The 23665-nt window shown below is 42.3% G+C and overlaps 1 non-coding gene across 1 annotated transcript; it reads right to left on the reverse strand.

Annotated features, from left to right (window-relative positions):
* Window positions 1–3237: 3237 nt before the first annotated feature.
* Trnat-agu (transfer RNA threonine (anticodon AGU)) lies at window positions 3238–3309 on the reverse strand. Its single transcript has one exon. It is a non-coding gene; the product is annotated as a tRNA-Thr (tRNA).
* Window positions 3310–23665: the final 20356 nt, after the last annotated feature.

The following is a 23665-nucleotide window of genomic DNA, read 5'->3' on the forward strand; positions in this document are numbered from 1 at the left end:
GGTCATACATAATACGGACAACAATAAAGACGGAAAAGTAAGAACGGAAGAATGTGAAGAAAGTGCTCGCATCAGAAATGATATAAAACACGGATGCATTCTTCCATGTCTACTGCTCAATCTTTACATCTAAAAGTAAGTGTGGGAAATAAAAGAAAGATCCCGGACTGGGTTAAAATTCAGGTTAAAAGGATATCAATGATAGTATTCGCTGCTGACATTGCTAGACTCGGTGAATGTGAGAAAATATTGCAGGACCTGCTTAATGGAATAAGCAGTGTGATGTTCACACACTAATGATTCAGGGTAAACCAACGAAAGACGAAAGTAACGAGGATTATAGAAATAAGATTATTGGCAAATGTTACATTACAACTGAAGACCACGAAATAGACGACTGAAGCAAGGTGGATATAAAAAGGAGACAAGTTTAGACAAAAAGGGTATTCTTTGCCAAAGATTAACAGCATCAAAAATCGAATTTTAATTTGAGGAAGAACTTCCTGAGGGTGTACGTTTTGAGCACAGGATTACATGCAAGTGTTGTTTCCAGGGCTCTCGGGTGTCCAGCCGCATGCAGCTGTTGAATTCCCAACGATATTTCGGCGAATAACTAACCTTTCCGCCATCTTCAGGTGGTTCTGATGGAACCACCTGATGATGGCGGAAAGGTTATTCGCCAAAATATTGTGGGACTTCAACGGTCGCATCCGGCTAGACACCCGAGAGCCCTGGAAACAACACGTACGCCGGGAAGGCCTCCGATCGCATACCGCACATGTAAGAGAATTATGGACTGGTGGGAAAACAGAGGGTATTCCTTGTCAAAAGACGATTAGCAGCGTCAAAATCGAAGAAACCCTGTTTCATATTTCCTGTCTATAACCTGTGTCTCTGATTTTGCAACGAAACAGACAGGCATGGAAAAGTACTACAGTTTCTATCATTTGACACTCTAAATCGTCTTGCCTTACAAACGTTTCAAAAGAAAGTTTAAAACTGTTAGAGCTCCAACACGGACAAATGCACTTTTTCTTAAAACACTTGTGCACGACGCCCCGACAATGCATCTACACATTTTCAAAACATTGAATGTTACGTATAAAAATTCGTACTTTATTTAGAGATAAAATGTGTCCTATTCTGTTTGTTCCATTAAGTGCCACACCAATTTCATCTTAACATCAGGACTGCAACAACACCAGTTCTACAGTCGACGCCAGAACTGAATGGTTGATACCGAAACTTTCTGAGAGATAAAAAGTGTGTGCCAGCCTGGGATTGACCCTGGGACCCTTTGCCTTTCGTGGAAAAGTGCTCATCCAACTTTTATCTTCAATAATACATTTTTCCCAGTGTACGAGTGAGAATACGTTACAGCGAAGGAGGAGAGAATCAGGCTTAGGAATTAGTGGAGGATGGGGCAAATGAACGTTGGATTCAGGAGAATACCATAGGGGACAATTCTGATTGGATTATAAACGAACTCCAGGACAAAAGAAATACTTCTGAGACTTGGTATGGATTCATGAAACACCGTTCGAGGGAGACATCATCCCGTTATATCACAGACGATATCTCGAAATTAGTACTCATAGACGAAGAGATTCATTAGGTCTTCTCAGATTACAGAAATGCATTCGATACTGCACCAAATGATGGAATGATAATTACGAGAATCGCATAGGGTATATCTTCTAAGACAAGTTCACAATGCAGAGAATTTTTGACTGGTACAACTCAGACGACAACACCTCAATAGATGCCAATGTCCCAACATGTGCTCATGAGACGGTTCCATAGGACTCTAATAATCTCAGCATTTGTAATCGTTTTAGGTGAGAGCATCAGCTGCATTCTCAGAGGATGTCGTCGCCCACGGGAAACACTCGTCTCTGAAAGGCTACAAGGAAGTCAGGAACAACTCTGGAGAGTTCGGTACCAGAAAAGTTATTTCTGAAGATGTGTCAATGCAATGCAGAAATGGTCAACATATACAAACATTCCTTTGTAAAGGCATAGCAGGAACAGGAATATAATTTTATCAAGAATGCTAAGCAAGCTAGAAGCACTGTTGAACGACTCTGAATCCCATTCTTAATCATCTGTGGTGACATTTTGGAAATGTCTTTCACCTCATGGTGTTTAAGACATATCGTCTAAATAGTTCGGTAGTGGAAATTATGGCGGGTAGTACATGTTTAAGACAATCTGAATCCTTTATTTTCTAAGAGTTATGTTATCATCTATGGCATGCTGAAAATGAATAGAATGCTAAAAGATTGTAACTTAAAGGCCTAACTGCTTTAATATTTTTAAAACACTGCAGTATCAGTAGATAAAGTTTATGAAAACATATAGCTGATGGATATTTCTGTTTAACAATATTTTGGACACCTACATGTTTACTTACCATTACTGAAGCTCTGTTACATGTTCGGCTCGCTATTTTATCAGTAATTACCCAAACATCAGGTGCAAAAAATACAATTTTTGATAACAACTTGGCAGTTTTTTCACTAGAAATATTGTGAAAACCAATAAATCTCTCTGTAGGACCGCCTTCTCTATCAAATCCCAGAATAATCCTCATTTGTGACTTAGAAGAGACATCCAGGGTGCATCTGCTTGCACTCCAACAAACACACATGACCGGAACTATCCTTCAATGTGATCATTAATTACATCGGTAACTGATCCACTTAATTAGTTCTGAATTGTGCTTGGTGTTAATTTGAATCCACTGCAAATGATCACGAATAAACTGTTCATGTGGAGACAAAAGTTCCAAGGGCATTCCTTTTGTTGTCGGGACTTTCACCTTCAAAGTGTTCTCTGAATGCAAGTTCTTGCTTGTCCAGGAAACAAACAACAACATTAAGTTCTGGAATACGAATCTTCAGAAATCGAATGTTCGGTTTGTGCTTGACCCAACAACTAAAAACTGTTGGTTCTGAAGGGGCCTTCTTGAATTTTAGTGTTTCTCGGTTTTTGCATCAAAATTGTTGGTCACATATACTCTTAGAGAAGCTGATGACCTTTCTTTTACAGTCGCAGACCCATCAAATAAAATGCATGCGTAACAATGCTATTTATTTTTTGCAGAATAGTCTGTAAGCAAAGGATACATTTTATTCCAAAAAAATTGAAATTGCAGTGACACAGTTTCAGAGGCTTTACTGATCTCGTACATATATGATTTTAAATCTACAGACTGAACCAGTGACTGCGAATTTGTACCAAGGCCAGGAATCGAACCTGGGTCTCCTGCTTACTAGGGAGGTGCATTAGCCACTAAGCCACCCTGGCACAGTAGTTAGCACAACTGCTAGGATTACCTCGGCATGCCTCCCTCAAGGATCCCATTTCTCACTCCCCCCTCAGTCCACTTCAATTTACCCATTACACATGAACGATGCTCTGGAATAGCACCTCAGAATCGATGGGGGATCCAGCACGAAACCCAAATACACGTACTTATACAAATGAAATGACACTGTCAGTGACTTATTATACAAACATGATTTTATGTGTGCAGACTGAAGGCCAGCTCAAAGCTACTGGCTAACACATTTGACTAGTAAACAGGACACACGGGTTAAATTTCTAGCCTTGGTACGAATTCTGACTCGCTACTTCACTCTATAAACAAAAACTTATATCTGTATGATACCAGGAAAGTCACTGACATTGTGTCACTTCATCTGCATAAGTACCTGCATTTTGGTTTCATGCTGATTCCCCTATTACGTCCGATGCTGGGGTGCTATTCCAGAGAATTGAGAACCTCGCCAATTCCGTCTATGTGTGATGAGGAATTTAAAGTAGACTGGGGCAGCAGTGAGAATATGGATCGAGGAGAGAGGCATGCCGGGGTAATCCGTGCAGTTGTGCCAACCACTGTGCCAAGGTGGCTTAGTGGCTAACGCACCTGCCTAGTAATCAGGAGACCTGGGTTCGATTCACAGCCTTGGTACAAATTTTCAGTCGCTGCTTCGGCCTATACACATAAAATTGAAATTATACAAATAACGACACCACTTCTCTCTCTGCACAAACCATAATTGTTCCAGTTCATCGTATGTAGTCACGAGGCATATTATTAAGAGAAGTTTCCTTAAATAAAAACTGTACAGTGCCCGAAACAACACACAGTTTCACAGCTGAGGCATGCATTACTGCCATGCTCTTACGACACCCATGAATGCCTGTCGCCCTGTCAGCTACCATGTGGGAACAATGGGCTATTTATAAAAGCCTCCAGTAAATGTTTAACTAGAAAACATGCACAACGCAGTGAACTCTCAACTCATGGATGGATCAGCTGAAGCCGTAGTAACATACAAAACAATCTTACACAGTTTTCAATGCATTATGATATTCTACCTGTAATTGTAAGTATCCTACAAGTTTTAGGGTAGGCTAAGCCACTGATAAAGATGTGCTACTGAAGATTTTCAAAAGTGTTTTATTTGTTATGTTTCCTGTTTCTAGCGTGGGGCTTGGCAGATACGGAAGGACCTGTCTTCATGTCCAGACAAAAAAAAAAAAAAAAAAAGAAACATCACTGGACACCTTCGGCACCGAGTTGACAGCCGTTTTGCATAGAAAACATCTCAAGGCAAGTCGCCACACCCTGTGCTAACAATGAAAACAAGCAAATAGAATGTGATAAGAATTGTAAAATGATGAAAGATAATAAGTTCACATTTGTCCTTAGCCTCACTTAGATGAAAATTATTGAGTATTGAAGTACTGTTTTAGACATGACAATCTTGTTGACGTGTAAAGACGTGTATGTAATAAATATTTTAAAAAATGTGAGAAGTTGCTCAGAATATTTTAATTCATGCTTGAAGACCACCTTCCTGAATAAATTAAGTTTGAAACATAATGCGAGTGAAATGAGTCTTCAGAATAGCATCTCTGAATTTAGGGAAAGTGCGCTATGGTATTTTGTGTGATCTTACTTCACAAATTTTGGTAAAAAAATGTATGGAAGTTTTTTTAATGTAAGCTGATTTTCTGTTAGCTTTTGACACAGTGATGTTTCATTAATTGTGGAAAAATTGTTGAAGTGACAGTTACGAATTAAATGAACATAGATAACCATTGTGTGTACAGCTGAGCACCTACTAATACCACTGGCTGCTATGTACGACGCTCACTCAAAAAGAATTTTTGTAAAAATACAGTTTTCATTCTGCATGTGTGAAAGTTTTACAGTGTGTAGATACATCCTTCCTGCTTGTTTTCACACTTAGTTCAAACTGTTCCCGTGAGTGGCGCCTCACAGCATGTCTTCAAGATGGCTGCTACACTTGACGTTCGTGAGAAGCAATGTGCTGTCATAGAATTCCTGTGCTGTGAAAACGAGACATTGGGAAACATCCACAAGAGGTTGAAAAAGGTGTATGGAGATGCTGCTGTCGATCGCAGTACAGTTAGCCGGTAGGCAAGCCGGTTACGTGATGAAAGCGGGCACGGCAATATTGAGGATTGTCCTCGCAGTGGCAGGCCTCATACTGCACACACTCCAGACAATGTGCAGAGAGTTAACGAATTGGTGACTGATGACAGACGCATCACAGTGAACGAATTGTCACGCTACGTTGGGACAGGGGAAGGAAGTGTTTGCAGAATACTCAAAGTGTTGGCGTTAAAAAAATTTTGTGCCTGGTGGGTTCCCAGGATGTTGACAGTGGCTCACAAAGAAACAAGAAAAACGGTATGCAGCGAACTTTTGGAACAGTACGAGAGTGGTGGAGATGAATTTCTTGGAAGAATTGTGACAGGTGATGAAACATGGCTCCATCATTTTTCACCAGAGATGAAGAGGCAGCCAATGGAGTGGCATTATGCAAATTTACCCAAGAAACAAAAATTCAAAACCATACCTTCTGCTGGAAAAGTTATGGCTACGGTCTTTTTCGATCCGAAAGACTCTTGCTTGTGGATATCATGCCAAGTGCAACCACCATAAATTCTGATGCATATGTCAAGACACTGAAGAAATTCAAGCTCGACTGAGCCGTGTTCGACCACATTGGCAAAAGCAGGATGTTTTACTGTTGCACAACAATGCACGGCCACATGTCAGTCAAAAAACCATGGAAGCGGTCACAAAACTCGGATGGACAACACTGAAACACCTGCCTTACAGTCCTGACCTGGCTCCATGTGACTATCATCTCTTTGGGACACTGAAAGACTCTCTTCGTGGAACAAGGTTTGAAGATGATGACTCCCTTGTGCACGCTGCCAAACAGTGGTTCCAACAGGTTAATCCAGAATTTTACCATGCGGGTATACAGACGCTGGTTCCAAGATGGGGTAAGACAGTTGAGAGGGATGGAAATTAATTGGAGAAATGAAAATATCGTTCCTAAAGGATGTATCTACACACTGTAAAACCTTCAAACATGTAAAATAAAGGATGGATTTAAAAAAATATATAGTGTGCATTTCTTTTGGAGTGACCCTTGTATGACGATAAAGGAGTTATTGATGCTGAATATTGTAGTTCATACAAGAGGACCGTAATAATATCTAAATGTCAAGTTAAAAGAATTTCAAACTGGTAGCAGAAGACTCAGAAATTACCGACTGCATTGCGTCCATGCAAAGTGAAAGTCTGAAGATTACTGTAACAACGAATCAACAAGACCATAATACGACAATGAAGATCCAGATTTTATTGTCTGTTATTAATAAAAACAAAGCTTAAGCCCTCGATGATCGAACATGAGAAGACAACCTGCGAAATTTCTGAAAAATAACGTCAACGATACAGTGGTTTGTTGGCTAGGTAGTTAGTTAGTTATATGTTCCATAGATCATTTGAATTATTCTTTCATCGAAATGATGTGGAATGAGTCAGTTTACAGATTATGTACGTCTGGTCAGTGTTGACATTAATGAACATGTTATAATTGTATTCCCACTTTTGCAGCTGCACTTATAAACTAACTCCTACTTCTACAAGCTACCAGTTGTTGAGTAGAAATTCGTCAGTACAATAGAAGAAACTGTCCAGGAGAAATGATTTTAAATTAGATTTAAAACTTGCTTCGCAACCTGATAGACGTTTTGCATTACTGGGCAAATGATCAAACATTTTTACTGCTGAACTCCTCTCTGAGCCTCTTGTGAATTTCACAATGGGTAATAAAGGTCATTTTTTAAATCTAGTGTTATAGGTATTGCATCACTGCTCTTCTCAAATTGTCAATCATTATTTATGATGGATTACATTGGCAAAAATATGTATTGTGATGCCATGGCTAAAATGCCTAGCTCCTTCAAGAGTTGCCTACATGGCGTCCACAATTGAACCGCACATATTATTCTTACTACTCTCTTTTGTACAATCATTACTTCCTATGAGATGAGTTGCCCCAGAAAATTATTCTGCACGGCGTAATGGAGTGGAAATATGCAAAATATGTCAGGAGGTCAATATGTTTCTTTCCAAGATTCGAAATTATATGAAGAGCAAAATTAGCTGAAACTAGTTTTCCTGGCTTCCTGGCTTGGGTAGCTCAGATGGTAGAGCACTTTCCTGCGAAAGGCAAAGGTCCTGAGTTCGAGTCTCGGTCCGGCACACGGTTTTAATCTGGCAGGAAGTTTCATATCAGCGCACATTGCGCTGCAGAGTGAAAATCTCATTCTGGAAACATCCCCCAGGCTGTGGCTAAGCCATTTCTCCACAATATCCTTTCTTTCTGCAAGGTTCGCAGGAGAGCTTCTGTAAAGTTTGGAAGGCAGGAGACGAGATACTGGCAGAAGTATAGCTGTGAGGACGGGGCGTGAGTAGTGCTTGGGTAGCTCAGATGGTAGAACACTTGCCGCGAAAGGCAAAGGTCCCGAGTTCGAGTCTCGGTCCGGCACACAATTTTAATCTGCCAGGAAGTTTCAGATTATCGTGATCTACACAATCGAAGGCCTTAGAGAGATCACAAAAAATATCGACAGACGATGTATTATTAGTTAAAGCTTGAACTACTTGATGACTCGATGGACACATAACATTCTCAATCGAGCAACCTTTTTGCATTTCAAACTGTGATATGCTAAGTAAACTGTTTCCATTTAAGTTCATGTGTACTCTAGCATACATTACTTTCCCAAATATTTTGGAAATGATGTCAATAAAGAAACTGGGTGATAATAATTGTTTACGTCTGTCTTTTCAGTTTTCTTATGAAGTGGTTATTAATTGCATATTTTAATGTCTGAAAAAATTCTCTATTCCAGTGACATATTGGCTACATCACTACTTGTTAAGTCGGAACTACCTTTTAGAATTCAGTTTGAAATTCTATCAACCCCACAAGAGCTTCCGCTTTTTAGAATTTTTATAACTGTATTAATTTCAGTGAAGAGTGTTGGTGCTACTTCTAGTTCTTTACAGTTTTGTGTAATGACATTTTAATATACCATTATTTCTATATTTGCTGCTACGTTTGAAAGTGATTGTTAAGAGTGCTTGCAGCCTGTGAATAATCAGTCACAACATTGTTATTTAATTGTTATAGAATCTTGTGCGCTAACTGGCTGTCAAGTCTCCTGTTTGGCAACATCAGATTTAGGTGTAATCTTACTCTCTGCATTATTTACTTCTGTCAGAACATACATAATTCTGGACTTTCCTTAAGGTACTACAGCATTTTTTATAGAATGCAATAAATGTGAGATCTTAACTTACTCTGACCTTTACACAAATTTCCCTCTTTTTATTACAAGAGATTTTAATTCCCTTAATTATCTATGGCTTACTTGCCTTCAATGGCTAGTTTGGATAATTTTTCAGAAAGCAACTTTCAATTATTGACACAAATTTACTATGGGATAAACTGAATCTGACATTAGCAATACGCCTCATCCCATACTACCCCTTCTTGATTTCTCTTAAGACGTTGTATTCTCTTCTCATTAATAAGCCTCACTACTTTGTATGAACCTGATTTAGGGCTGTAAGATGCCACAATATTTATTTCAATTAATTGTCATGATCAGATAGTACATGAGCAACTGGGTACACTTTAATTGTTTCAACATGAGCACTGCCTATAAAAACGTTATCAGTATCCTACTCTTTTGCTGTACGCGAGGTGGAAAACTGACTATAGAAATTAGATTAAAACAACCATATAATAATAGGCCAATTTCCTAGGTTAACAATATACTTTGGATTGTGGTTATTCTGATTGATTATAATATTTAAATATAATTCTCAGAAAATATCTGTTATTTTTGTGTAATTAAAGCTTAAAAATCATTAAATATCAGGATCTGGTCATATGATCGAAATCGCACTGTTATTTGCTGATGATGTCACACACTAGGAGTAAGATGAAACTGAACATGTGTTACAGGAGCGTTATCCGAAGTTACGCGGTTTTACATACTTTTTCTGCAAACAATATGGCTATTTAGTGATGGAAAACGCAATTAAAATTTTTAATCAACTATAGATAGTAATGTTGTAAATACTGGTTGTAGAAGCCTTGCGAAAGTTAATGTGTTTATGCTCCACCCATTTAGAGCAGTGATATGTTTTATGACAGACATTCTTTTTCCCTACTCCCTGCAACGTCATTAAACCCACTCAAAACTAAAGAACTGTAGTACTTTTGCAAATGGGTGTGTAAATTATAACTAGATTGTCAACTTTCAGTCATGAGCTAAGATGCTAAACACAATAAAACTACTGTGGGCGAAACTTACTGCTGATTCCCTGTGTAAAAGACACTGAGCAGAGCTATCACATTCATCAGGCATTCAATGGCAGTCGGAATGGTAGCTCAGCGTGTTCAGTCAGACCACGAACAATAATGAATAAAATGATATTTAAAAAAAGAATAAGATGGCACAGTGGTCCGAGCGTGCTACTGTAGCTGAATGGGTCACATGTTCGAATCCTGGAAGGGTGATATATTTTTTAATGATTTACACGAAAAATGAAAATAGCGTTATCAAGAACTGATTGTAGCAGTTGTTTCGATTGTGGGATGTATTATATATAGTTACACATTTGTTTTAGCCTGAGATATGGGCAACAGAGGACAAATGCATTGTCTTTGCTAACAAACAATTCACTTTTTTGGAAAGCATTGCTAGTAGTGAAGATACCACAATACGCCCACAGTACAACGAGGTGCAGACGATGAGGTTATACAGAGAGATATAAAACGTGTACAACATGCAGTTTACAGAAACCTAAGGTGAGTGTAAACTAACGTTAGTATCTGTAGCAGACTTACTTATGTTTACGTAAGAGGATGAAACTGCAACACTCAAAAACAATAAGGACCCTCGCTGAACAACGTGAAGATAAATCATTGTTTCTAATAAAGTAAAAAGTTTGTGGTCATATTACCCAGAAAATATTTTTTTTGAACGTTATGTGTGTGAACAGCGATTGCAAATGTAAGAGAATGTAAACAGCAAGGAAAATACAATAATATTCTGTTACTGATCGGTGGGGTGAAGTTTTATCACTGTGATTTGGTTTTCATATGAGAGGACTATCGAGTCGTTTTACAAATAAGTTAAAATGCTTTTTCGGACTAGATTCGAAAGAGCGATTTATGGACATCATCTTATAAAATTCGACGGTTTACCGCTTTAACAACTGAACTACCGAAGACTTGATGTGTAGCTGGATAAAGCGATAATTTTCACTAGGAGTTTTATTTCGCTGAATGATGCTTTCCTTCGTTGTAACTGTGGTACAGCATGTTTCGGAGGCAAGTCAATGTCAACTTTGCAGTGCAACACATGTTTTATTAAGTTAGTGAATTTGTGCGTCGACGTGGTGGCAATTTGCTGGTACAGGGCAACCAAATTTTAAGCATCTTCCCATTCTCTGGAACATTCAAAAATAACTTTTTAGGAGCTTTTACCGATGTATTTGTACAGTACGGCACTACACACCATTTGTGACCAATTTTCCGAATCGTAAATTCCAAAACAAAGTATCACTGCGAATAAGCATTACTACAGTAGAAGCAGCGAGCTAGTCACTGTCATCACAGGCATCACACGACTCGAATCGAGCGTTTTATTTGAATTTCATTTCTGTTTTTATAAAAAATGCTGAACGTGAAGAAGAAAGAAAGCATGTTAGGAGCATAATGCGTCATAATTAATTATTTAAGGCAATTTCCAGCAAACAGTGAAATACCACACTCAGATTCATTTTTCCTTCCCGCATTTTTAAGAAATCTGTATTGAAATATCCACAAACTACTAACTGTTTCTTCTTGCGTGACAGGTAGTTCAATAACACATCTACATTTCTCATAAGCAGCTGAAAGTGTCCTAGATGTGATCTCTAGACTATTACAATTACTACAATTACTACAGAAATACTCTGCAGCAACAACTCACAAGCACGTGCTTCTAGGTTCTAATCAACACAAAATCTACTTGTTTCAACAATTTTTACTTTGTATCCAACTCTTACTTTTGTAACTCTTTTTCTTTACATGTTAACTCCACACGAAAATAATGCAATTCTATAGCCCATGATATTTAAATGTTCTGTCCCTGTAGTTTGTATTCAAAGAATCTCGGAACATCTATCTCTTCAAAATTTTGCACATCTTCTAGGCGTACAATAAGCTCATTTATCTTGTTTTTTAACTCTCTAATGTTCTAATGAAACAAATTAGTTTTCTGTTTCTGGAAACTAATACATGTATTGTGGTCTTGCACTGCTCTGATTTCTTTCAATACACATTGTCTGTAACTAATGTGAAAAAGGGCCCCTTTGATTCGAGTAATCATAGGGATTTTGTCCAGTGTGCTTGTGGCCCAGCTTACACTTTCTGCAAGGCACTTAGCTAGTCTTTCCTTCCCCCTGCTGTTTAGGTGCAGGCCATGGTTAATGTATCCTCATCTCGGAATCGTAGTAACAGACACAGCACAGATATTAGACTCTGTTTCAGTCGACAGCAACTCGCTCACCTCTCTGTTCACACGACTAACAGCTGTCCTTACCCAGAGCTGGTCACGTCGCTGCAAAACTTCGACAAACACGCAGGAGTGTGTGCTGTTTCTGCTCCCATATCCTCCAGGTCACCTCTAATGTTGTCCTAAGCTGTTGGCCAAACCATTTCCTGATCCTCCTACAATAAATATCTTACCCTCATCACCAAAATCTCCTCACAAGGTCCCTATGTTCTCTGTCACCTGGCTAAGCTTGGCACCAGGTTTCACGATGCTTGTGACCTGGTGTTCTATGAGTAGCTTTTCCTGTAGCAAGTGGCTTGCACCTAGACCATGACTGCTCCCCAGTAGCAAGAACCTTTCCTTCTATGTGACTTTTCTACTTACCTAGCCTTAAAGTCGTTCCTATTAGTCTGCTGCACACTGCTTGAGGCTTTTCCCCTGATTCAGGTAACAAGTCAAACTGACTTCTAACCACAATTTGAAGTATAATTTCTGAGGTTTTCTGCTTTTACCTATTACATGTCACATTCTCCCAGCTCCCATTGTCTGTTTCCCCCTTCAGCCTATTAAATTCAAAATATTGCATTTATAATTCTACCTGGAGGACATAAATCTTTTTTCTCTATTCCACTATTTTCTTGTCTCGACTACATAATCTACAAGTCCATGGAAGAGCAGAATCTGACACTGTTTTAGCTTCCCCGCTCCATTCTCCGCAATGAAACACCAACCTACAGTGCTGACATATTTGTCCCATAAGAGTTAACCTTTAGCAACATACACATCTGTCACACATGATGCTACACTTAGAATAAACTAAAGAGCACTACAAAACACTTCAACTGTAATAAAATAATAATCAATAAAACTTATCTCTGTGTGACTTACGCAGCTAACTTTCAGGTGTCAGGCAGACGTAGAATAGTACGATGGAAGTTTGTTAAAGGTAGTTTGTACCAGACCTGAAGTGAATGAAAACTATAAAAGCACGATATTCTCTAGCGACACTCTTAAAACGAATCTATTAGGAAATTATTTAAAACGCTGTAATGAATCCAAAACAGCATTATACGGTGAGCAGAAGTTAGCACTAGGCTATAAACACACCACTAATTTTCACTCGTAGGTTCTAAATCATGCAACACACGAAACGAATGAAAACTCTACAAAACAAGATATTTGTAACAACACTATACAACAAGACACAATCCGGAAATTATGGTGAGACTGCACTGCATTCCAAACAACTCGTAACACCTCGCCAGTGCTGTTTACTTCCGAGCGCTTACGGCTCGTCGTCTGAGACGGCTGCCACCTGCTAACTTGCAGTGTGACGCTATTTATATCTGTCTTATTGTCGGCAGTAGCAGTGCAACCTAACAACTAGAGATGTCTGTGACGTGCACCTCCTCCAGAACAAATCAAAAAAATGTTCAAATGTGTGTGATATCTTATGGGACTTAACTGCTAAGGTCATCAGTCCATAAGCTTACACACTACCTAACCTAAATTATCCTAAGGACAAAACACACACACCCATGCCCGAGGGAGGACTCGAACCTCCGCTGGGACCAGCCACACAGTCCATGGCTGCAGCGCCTCACACCGCTCGGCTAACCCCTCGCGGCAGAACAAATCCCACGCACTCGCTTGCCAGGATGCAAAATGCGCACATCACAGTGTCTGTGCGCTACGGAGCACATCTTTGTGTGTACAGCAAGAATGCCACCTGCTAAATACATTGTCAAGATATCGTGTGCTGAAAGGCATGATGCCAAAAGCTTAATAACGATCTGTTGTACACAAGCAGTGTAACATAACTAACGGCTGCAAATTGAAATGGACTGCTTGAAAGCGAAAACAGTTTCTGAATGTACGAAAAACTTCACTCTTCCACGACTTTTATAACTAACGTAACTGCTAATAAACACAGTTCAATGTAGACATTCGTTGACGCTGTCATTCCAGGCACCAGTCGGTGTTATATGCTCGTCGGACGCTGAGTTTTAATCTTCTGCAGTGCGACGATCGACACTAATGGAAGGCTGCCTACTTGTGACAGCATCTCATGAGAGGAGCGAGAAGGCTGGGGCTGTTCGGCTGTGTTGATGCCATGTACACCTATCAGCTCCAAGGTGTTTGCATTGCATAATGTTTACTGTGAGAAGTGATAGATCGAATGATGTTGCAATAGTCAGACGCTTTACTACACCTAAATGTTTCTACAAGTCCTGATTCACAGCATAGCAACATGAGAAACTGAACATTCTCGATAGATTACTGCCCTACTTCAATCGTGCTGAAGCGTACTACAATCTTCCTGCTGCTAGTAAAGAGTGACACACTTATTCCCCATCTTAAACTTCTCTTTAACTGGTTAGTTCCTTAGTTACATGTTCCATAGATTATTTGAACTATTCTTTTCTTAAAATGATGTGGAATGAGTCCGTTTACATATTATGTAAACAAGAGTATTGTTAACATTGATGAATATATTATCATTTCATTTCCACTCATCCACCTACACTTAAAAACAAGACTTTTTTTACTGCCTACTAGATTTTAAGAAGAAATTTGTCAATGGAATAAAAGGAGGTTCCATGAGATATGATTTTTAATTACATTTGAAGCTTGTTCGCTACCTGACAGACGTTTTAAGTTACTGGAAAAATGATCAAAAATCGTTATCGCTGCGTATTCAGCTCTTCTCTGTGCTACTGCTAGATTTAACAATGGACATCAAAGGTCATTTTTCCCTCTAGTGTTGTAAGCATAGACATGACTGTCCTCAAATTGTGATGAATTATTTATGACGAATTTCTTTAACGAAAATATGTATTGTGACGGTGCAATTAGAATGCCCAACACCTACAAGGGGTACCTACATGACGTCCGCAGTTTTACATAACATATTATTCTTATTGCTCGCTTTTATGCAATCAATACTTTCTTCTTATGTGATGAGTAACCCCAGAAAATAATTCTGCACGACATTGCCGGTGGAAGTATGTAAAATATGTCAGCAGGTTCATACATTTGTTTCCAACATTAGCAATTATATAAAGAAAAAAAGTAGCTGAAGTTAATTGTTTGAGAAGCTCAGTAATACACTTCTTCCAGTTCCTGTTTTCATCAATATGTACACCCAAAAAGTTTGGAGCACTTTACCCCGCTTACTGACTCCTGCTCATGTGCTATATCAGTTGTTGGTAGGACTCCATTTGTTGTACAGAACTGAACGTAGTGCGTTGTCTCAAAAATTAGAGACACTCCATCTTCAGACAATCACTTAATAATTCTTTGGGAAATATCATTTACTAACTCTTCTGTATCTTTTTCTCTAATGGGATTTGTAGTAACATTACCACAGTCTACAAAAAGTACCAGTTTTGCTTGTTGAATGTTATGTGGAAGGTCATTCACGAATATAAGAAATAGGAGTGGATGCCAAATTGAACGCTTTGGGACTCCCTTTCAATTTTTTCCCCAGACAGATTCTGAATTATTCAGCACAACCTTTGGCACCTCATGTTCGAGAAGCTTGTTACAAAATCAAAATCAAAAGCTCATAATAACTTCTTGGAATGGCATACGATCATCCACGGGTCAGTGTAGGCTGAAGGAGTTAAGGGAAGCACTGCTGTGACTATAAGGGTTCAGTATATCTCATATTAAAGTGTACTGCTAATCACTGGTGAATGTGAATGGGAATTCTAGAAAGATGACAGTTTTCTCACTAAGCTCTGTTGGTTATGTTTATAGATCTATTACGCAATTAAAGCAGTGAAACAACTCTGCTGCTCGATATGTCTCTCATAGGATCACAATAATAAGATTAGAGAGGTACGAAAACATGTGTCAAGTTGACCAGACAGTCTTTTCTCGCTCCATTGGTATAGAACAGCACAAGAACTGGATAACATCGCTACAATGCTTCTTCTGCCAGGCATTCACCCATGTATTGCGAATTTTATATATACACTCCTGGAAATTGAATTAAGAACACCGTGAATTCATTGTCCCAGGAAGGGGAAACTTTATTGACACATTCCTGGGGTCCGATTCATCACATGATCACACTGACAGAACCACAGGCACATAGACACAGGCAACAGAGCATGCACAATGTCGGCACTAGTACAGTGTATATCCACCTTTCGCAGCAATGCAGGCTGCTATTCTCCCATGGAGACGATCGTAGAGATGCTGGATGTAGTCCTGTGGAACGGCTTGCCATGCCATTTCCACCTGGCGCCTCAGCTGGACCAGCGTTCGTGCTGGACGTGCAGACCGCGTGAGACGACGCTTCATCCAGTCCCAAACATGCTCAATGGGGAACAGATCCGGAGATCTTGCTGGCCAGGGTAGTTGACTTACACCTTCTAGAGCACGTTGGGTGGCACGGGATACATGCGGACGTGCATTGTCCTGTTGGAACAGCAAGTTCCCTTGCCGGTCTAGGAATGGTAGAACGATGGGTTCGATGACGGTTTGGATGTACCGTGCACTATTCAGTGTCCCCTCGACGATCACCAGTGGTGTACGGCCAGTGTAGGAGATCGCTCCCCACACCATGATGCCGGGTGTTGGCCCTGTGTGCCTCGGTCGTATGCAGTCCTGATTGTGGCGCTCACCTGCACGGCGCCAAACACGCATACGACCATCATTGGCACCAAGGCAGAAGCGACTCTCATCGCTGAAGACGACACGTCTCCATTCGTCCCTCCATTCACGCCTGTCGCGACACCACTGGAGGCGGGCTGCACGATGTTGGGGCGTGAGCGGAAGACGGCCTAACGGTGGGCGGGACCGTAGCCCAGCTTCATGGAGACGGTTGCGAATGGTCCTCGCCGATACCCCAGGAGCAACAGTGTCCCTAATTTGCTGGGAAGTGGCGGTGCGGTCCCCTACGGCACTGCGTAGGATCCTACGGTCTTGGCGTGCATCCGTGCGTCGCTGCGGTCCGGTCCCAGGTCGACGGGCACGTGCACCTTCCGCGGACCACTGGCGACAACATCGATGTACTGTGGAGACCTCACGCCCCACGTGTTGAGCAATTCGGCGGTACGTCCACGTGGCCTCCCGCATGCCCACTATACGCCCTCGCTCAAAGTCCCTCAGCTGCACATACGGTTCACGTCCACGCTGTCGCGGCATGCTACCAGTGTTAAAGACTGCGATGGAGCTCCGTATGCCACGGCAAACTGGCTGACACTGACGGCGGCGGTGCACAAATGCTGCACAGCTAGCGCCATTCGACGGCCAACGCCGCGGTTCCTGGTGTGTCCGCTGTGCCGTGCGTGTGATCATTGCTTGTACAGCCCTCTTGCAGTGTCCGGAGCAAGTATGGTGGGTCTGACACACCGGTGTCAATGTGTTCTTTTTTCCATTTCCAGGAGTGTATATACTAGTGCTTTGCAATCACATCTCTGTTGCAAGTTGTAGGAAGTTAATGCTGCAGTTCAATGCTATTGCGTAATACAGTTGGACAGACTGGGTTTGTTTCTGGGTGATATTTGAATACATACACGAGAGTCATAATGCTGAAATTAAATAAAATTGGTGACTGAGTATAGTACTGAGCAAATTACAGCCCAGATGCTAACAGAAAGGACGTGAAATTCCCATGGCCAGACAGTGAGCTGGTCCCACTCCTTCTGCCTCCCAAAATGGCCAGCTCCTTCCCTGGAGCAGTGCCTGCTCTGGCGGCCATGTCGGCGTGATGTGAGGCTCCGCCTAGGGTGAGCTCTGCCTGCAGTGGCAGGGCTGCTGTGTCCGCCACAGCCACAATGACTGTAGCTGCCATGGCTACCCTCCTCCCCTCTCCACCATGGTGATGAAACTCATCACACTGTACTGCCCATCTGACCTCACATGTAACCACACGCACACACAATTGGAAGAAATGGGCAAAAGAAATGACAAGAGAAGTTGTGTCCATGATGGTAAACAAACTGGTGACATATCCATTAGTAGCAATAGTAGTCCACAAACATTAGCTAATTATTGTTTTTACTTCATGGAACAACTAGGGAAGGCATTATAATATTTAAGAGTTGACCTTCTCATTATTATTGGCTGATCACCATTTCAAGAAGACAGGAGAGACTGTAGCTGTGTGAAAATGCAGGTTAATTCACACAATAAAGTAAAAACTCCAGTCAGTTGCTGTAAATATTGATCTTTAGTGGGAAAAAATATTGGCATTAATGGTACTGGTTTCAAAGCAGCAGGTTCATCTCAAGACAGTAGTTCACGTTTGAGCCGCGTTGTGCTGTATGTGCTGAATGTGGTGATGATTTCCTAGCGTGGCAATACCTACAGGGAAAACATTTTGCATGTAAAAGGACTGGTTTGTTGCAAACTGATGTAATAATGACAATAATAATAATATCCTATCTCAAGAAGCAAAATTTTTATGCCACAAAACATGCGCCAGAACGCTGGACATTAAAATTACAACAACCATGAATATGATATGCAGCAAACTTCGAACTGGAGATAGCGTATGTATAGATACCGATAAACACTTTTTACTAATGTTAGGAACTAAATTATACGACACATACCTATGCCAGTTACTTTACATTTTTTGAAAATGAAAGCTGTGTAATCTACAATTGGGTTAGACGATGAAATTGGTATGAGGTGTGTTACATGCTTATCTGTGCAGATGAGTGGTATTTTAGCACAGCTGCACAAAGCAGCAAATCCATTTAGATGCTGCATGTAAGGCAATAACTGATGTTACATTTCTGATGCATTAAGGCCAGTCGCTGCACCCTACCCTTGAGGTCTCTGTGAGGTTATCTTTCAACAAGATAATGCAAGTTCACACGTTACCTGTGCTGTCCAGATCCTCCTTGACACAGTGAATGTTGGACAGTTGCCATGGCGAGGACATTCTACAATTAAGCCACCCACTGAAAACGTCTGGTCATAGGTTGACAAGAGCCTATCTTAACCACTGCTGTCCAGCCACTGAGGCTCATCATCACTGCCTGGCAATACTGCAATTTTAAAGAGAATCTGTGTGAAAGTTTAAGCTACTGAATTTGTAAAACTATATATATATATATATATATATATATATATATATATATATATATATATATTACTGGCCATTAAAATTGCTACACCAAGAAGAAATGCAGACAATAAATCGGTATTCATTGGACAATTATATTATACTAGAACTGATATGTGATTACATTTTCACGCAATTTGGGTGCATAGACCCTGAGAAATCAGTACCCAGAAAAACCAACTCTGGCCGTATTAACGGCCTTGATACTCCTGGGCATTGAGTCAAACAGAGCTTGGATGGCGTCAACACGATACCACAGTTCACCGAGAGTAGCGACTGGCGTATTGTCACGAGCCAGTTGCTCGGCCACCATTGACCAGACGTTTCCAGTTGGTGAGAGATCCCGAGAATGTGCTGGCCAGGGCAGCAGTCGGACATTTTCTCTATCCAGAAAGGCCTGTACAGGACCTGCCACATGCGGCCTTGCATTATCCTGCTGAAATGTAGGGTTTCGCAGGGATCGAAGCCACGGGTCGTAGTTCATCTGAAATGTAACGTCCACTGTTCAAAGTGCCGTCAATGGGAACAAGCGGTGACCGAGACGTGTAACCAATGGCACCCCATACCATCACGCCGGGTGATACACCAGTATGGCGATGACGAATACACGCTTTCAATGTGCGTTCACCGCGAGGTCGCCAAACACGGATGCGACCATCACGATGCTGTAAACGAAACCCCGATTCATTCGAAAAAATGACGTTTTGCCATTCGTGCACCCAGGTTCGTCGTCGAGTCACCATCGCAGGCGCTCCTGTCTGCGATGCAGTGTCAAGGGTAACCGCAGCCACGGTGTCCGAGCTGATAGTCCAAGCTGCTGCAAACTTCGTCGAACTGTTCGTGCAGATGGTTGTTGTCTTGTAAACGTCCCCATCTGTTGACTCAGGGATCGAGACGTGGCTGCACGATCCGTTACAGCCATGCGGATAAGATGCCTGTCATCTCGACTGCTAGTGATACAAGGCCGCTGGGATCCAGCACGGCGTTCCGTATTACCCTCCTGAACCCACCGATTCCATATTCTGCTAACAGTCATTGGATCTCGACCAACGCCAGCAGCAACGTCGCGATACGATAAACAGCAATCGCGATAGGCTACAATCCGACCTTTATCAAAGTCGGAAACGAGGCATCACAACAACGTTTGACCAGGCAACGCCGGTCGACTTGCTGTTTGTGTATGAGAAATCGGTTGGAAACTTTCCTCATGTCAGCACGTTGTAGGAGTCGCCACCGACGCCAACCTTGTGTGAATGCTCTGAAAAGCTTATCATTTACATATCACAGCATGTTCTTCCTGTCGGTTAAATTTCGCGTCTGCAGCACGTCATCTTCGTGATGTAGCAATTTTAATGGCCAGTGTGTGTGTGTGTGTGTGTGTAGAAAAGGATTCCTTTATCAGCTTAACATCAGACTATAAACTCAAGCCAAATTGAACTGAGAAACAAATACAAACACACCTGTTCTACAGATATGCACAAAGAGATTGATGATAATCAAAATATCCACGGGTGTGCTAACGGTCTATAGTGTCCAACGGGCACAATATTTCGGCGATCATACATGTCGCCATCATCAGGTGAACTGACGGACTGAGCTCCTGTGAACGTGCCGGCACGGAGATCCGTACGCTATAGCTGCTCAGAGGGAACTGGGTTCGGTCGCGGCTGCGGCCGATTTAAATACCCTCCGCCCGCGGCGCGCTCCCTCCGCCGTCCGCGCCCCGCGCCACGGTCGCGCGGTGGAACAGATTGCGACGGCGTCTGAGATGACGTCGGTGTGATGGCTCTGTCCGCCGTGGTCGTCACAACTATACGTTTGCTCGATTTACTCTTGATTAACCCGATCGCTGGTTCCCAAGCCTTGCTAAGATTATAGCCACAGTCACGGTTTATGAGGTCGTCATTGGTGCGAATTTCGATGGCCTCTCTAACAACGCTGTCCCAGTATCTCGACGTCTGTACCACAATCCTCGTGCGGTCATACTCCATGGCGTGATTTTCCGACAAACAATGTTCAGCGACCGCCGACTTGCTCGGATACATCAGTCGAGTGTGCCTCTGGTGTTCACTGCATCGATCCTCGACGGTACGCATCGTCTGACCAATATACGACTTGCCACATTGACACGGAATCTAGTACACGCCGGCCTTCCTCAAACCGAGGTCATCTTTGGCTTCCCAACAGTGCACGAGTTTTATTTGGAGGAAAAAACACAGTTCCGACCCGGTGTTTCTTCAGAATGCGGGCGATTTTCCCCGAGAGCGCGCCTGTGTATGGAATAAATGCAGTGCCTACCTCCTCCCTCGTGACATATTGTGCCCGTTGGACACTATAGACCGGCAGCACACCCGTGGTTATTTTGATTATCAAATACGCCGGGAGAAACTCAAGAATCACATCATACACCTTTACGGGGAGGAGATGTATCGCAGCATGAAGAAATTTGAAAAGTTGCGCCACCGTAGATGTCGTTTGCTAAGTACTCTTGCCTTTCTAAAGAGATGTCGTTCCGAGAATGTTGTTCCAAATTTTGCTAAGGTTATGCATCACATCGATTCTGCAGTAGCTAAGAGAATCAAGAAACGAGCCAGCCTCGCATTGGTACGTGAGAGAGGGCAATTCACCCGCCGGAGCCTTGAGTTTATCTCACAGGAATTACTCAAACTACATTTGCAACTGGCTAGTAAGTTCACTTCTTGTTCCTGGGATTGGATTGATGGTATCACCTGGGTGTCAGCTGATTCCGCCCATAAGAAGGCTGCGGGACATCAAACAGCTAAGTTCTCACGTCTCCTTGACAAACCATCTCTGCAGGTTCCGTGCAAGACTGTCATCAATTTGAGTGGCATGGTGTTGAGTGATGATGCGGTCTCGGTTTTGCAGAAAGGTCTCAACTTCGCTCCCACCCCCAAGTTCACTCCGGTCGCAGAAATTGTTAGTGCTGTTGAACAGGTTGCAGCTCGACTTCCGCCAGAATCAGCCGAGGAAATACGTCGTGAAACTTGTCGTGCGTTGACGAAATCCAAGCCGACGAAGTCAAATATCAGCAGTAAAGAGAGGTCGGCCATTCGTGATCTGAGGGAGCGCTCTGAAATTGTTGTCTTACCGGCTGACAAAGGCAATGCTACAGTTGTTGTCTCCCATAAGGACTACACTGATAAGATGCAGAGCCTGCTAAATGACGATTCCTACCGGAAGATCAGCGTTGACCCTACAAAGAAGGTGGAGAACAAGACGAGGGCGCTTCTCAAGGACGCAGATTTACCGGAGGGTGACGCTAAGAAATTGTTACCCCAAGGTCCGGTACCGCCCAGACTATATGGACTCCCGAAGGTTCACAAAGAGGGGGTACCACTACGCCCCATTGTCAGCAACATCAGGGCACCTACATATTTGTTGGCCAAATACCTGACGGGAATATTAAGTCCTTATGTGGGTAAATGCCCTCATCACATCCGTAATTCCGTGGATTTTGTTAAACGCCTTGATAGCTTCAGGTTGGATGAGTCAAATATCATGGTGAGTTTTGATGTCGTTTCCTTGTTTACGAGGGTACCCCTGCGAGAGTCACTAGAATTTATCAGTCAGAAGTTTGACGAGAAGACCACTGAACTTTTTAGGCATGTCTTGACTTCCACGTATTTTCTTTTTAATGGAGAATACTACGAACAAACGGAGGGAGTCGCCATGGGTAGCCCACTCTCACCGGTGGTAGCGCATTTGTACATGGAGAACTTCGAGGAGGAAGCCCTGTCGTCATCCGTATGGAAACCTACTTGCTTTTTCCGTTACGTGGACGACACGTTCGTCATCTGGCCACATGGTATGGATACACTCCTTGACTTCCTCACACATCTAAACTCCATACACCCCAACATCAAATTCACTATGAAGACTGAAACGGAGGGTAAATTACCTTTCCTTGACGTCTTGGTCAAGAGAAGGGCTGACGGCACCCTAGGTCATTGGGTGTTTCGGAAGACTACGCACACTGATCTGTATTTGCACGCAGACGGCTGCCACCACCCTTCACAGAGGAATGGGGTACTTAAAACTCTAGTACATAGGGCGCGCACTATCTCTGACGCAGAGAGTCTACCCCAGGAATTGGAACATCTGAGAACTGTATTTCGAAAAAATGGGTACTCAGAGTGGCAGATTCAACGTGCTCTCCGCCCAACCATTGCAGCACAACCTGTTGAGATAGATGAAGTCACGAGGGAGGAGGTAGGCACTGCATTTATTCCATACACAGGCGCGCTCTCGGGGAAAATCGCCCGCATTCTGAAGAAACACCGGGTCGGAACTGTGTTTTTTCCTCCAAATAAAACTCGTGCACTGGTGGGGAGCGCCAAAGATGACCTCGGTTTGAGGAAGGCCGGCGTGTACCAGATTCCGTGTCAATGTGGCAAGTCGTATATTGGTCAGACGATGCGTACCGTCGAGGATCGATGCCGTGAACACCAGAGGCACACTCGACTGATGTATCCGAGCAAGTCGGCGGTCGCTGAACATTGTTTGTCGGAAAATCACGCCATGGAGTATGACCGCACGAGGATTGTGGTACAGACGTCGAGATACTGGGACAGCGTTGTTAGAGAGGCCATCGAAATTCGC

The sequence above is a fragment of the Schistocerca nitens genome, chromosome 11 (assembly GCF_023898315.1).
Source record: "Schistocerca nitens isolate TAMUIC-IGC-003100 chromosome 11, iqSchNite1.1, whole genome shotgun sequence".
In the NCBI taxonomy this organism is placed as follows: Eukaryota; Metazoa; Arthropoda; class Insecta; order Orthoptera; family Acrididae; genus Schistocerca; species Schistocerca nitens.